Source organism: Nanorana parkeri, unplaced genomic scaffold, assembly GCF_000935625.1.
Source record: "Nanorana parkeri isolate BGI_ZX_2015 unplaced genomic scaffold, ASM93562v1 scaffold89, whole genome shotgun sequence".
In the NCBI taxonomy this organism is placed as follows: Eukaryota; Metazoa; Chordata; class Amphibia; order Anura; family Dicroglossidae; genus Nanorana; species Nanorana parkeri.
In genome coordinates this window covers 2,318,723-2,319,706 of record NW_017306357.1, presented here as the reverse complement: position 1 = coordinate 2,319,706, position 984 = coordinate 2,318,723, and the positions used below count along the sequence as shown (strand labels likewise).

At 43.6% G+C, this 984-nt stretch overlaps 1 protein-coding gene across 1 annotated transcript in view; it reads left to right on the top strand.

Annotated features, from left to right (window-relative positions):
- Positions 1-984, top strand: part of ECHDC2 (enoyl-CoA hydratase domain containing 2) — a 15,268-nt gene that overhangs the window by 4,385 nt on the left and 9,899 nt on the right. The window lies entirely within an intron of this gene.

The following is a 984-nucleotide window of genomic DNA, read 5'->3' as shown; positions in this document are numbered from 1 at the left end:
GGGATGTTCCTGACATTTTGTACAATGGAGGAGTCTACTGGGATGAGCAGCAAAATCATCTTCAACGTTATAGAACAAGTCCAGTGGACTGTAACCAACTTCTAATAGCTAGGAAACTCCTAGCTAGGAAACTCCGGCCCTCAACCTGTTGTGGAACTACAAGTCCCATGAGGCATTGCAAGACTGGCAGTTACAAGCATGACTTGCAGAGGCATGTTGGGACCTGTAGTTAAAGCCCAGCTGGAGAGCCAGAGTTGTCCACCCCTGAGCTATACCATGACCTGGATAAATGAGAACCTTCACGGAAACATTTGCTTTGTTTCTTTGCTGCTCCGTTCAGCCACTGGAAGTGAGGAAAGGAAGCTCTGTGTAAGCCCATGTGACAGTGAGGAAAGGAAGCTCTGTGTAAGCCCATGTGACAGTGCTCAGCCAATCACCAAGCCCCAATGCTGTCACATGAGAGGAAGGGGCGTGAGTCCCTGAGTCACGTGTTCCCCAGACAGGAAGTACTAGTATTTTTTTTTTTGCTCCCATTTGCCAGTTATGGTCACATGTACAATGTTTGTAAAATAGATAATGACGTGGTGAAATACATCACGTGTTGTTGTTCATCTGAGGTTGTATTTACCTAATTCTAAGACCTGCTAAGGACCAAACGATTTCTATTATGTCCTGAGACTTAAAACCATAGAATTCATAGAGGTGGTACCTTTCTTTTTCACAGGACTGTATATACACGAGCCCCTTGGTCTGTTTGGTGAAGATAATTATAGTCAATGATGTCAATATGTTCCCATGAATAATGTAAAGATTCTGCCATTTTGGGTTATACTTCTGTATACTTAAAGATAAGCTATGGGGCAAAAGCAATATAACTGTGCACCTCGGTTCGTAAGTACGGGCTGTCCTTAAATCGGGGACTGCCTGTAATGACATGTATGCTTCAGTTTGTCAGCTACAACACACCAGTGTTTGTTTTTCTGA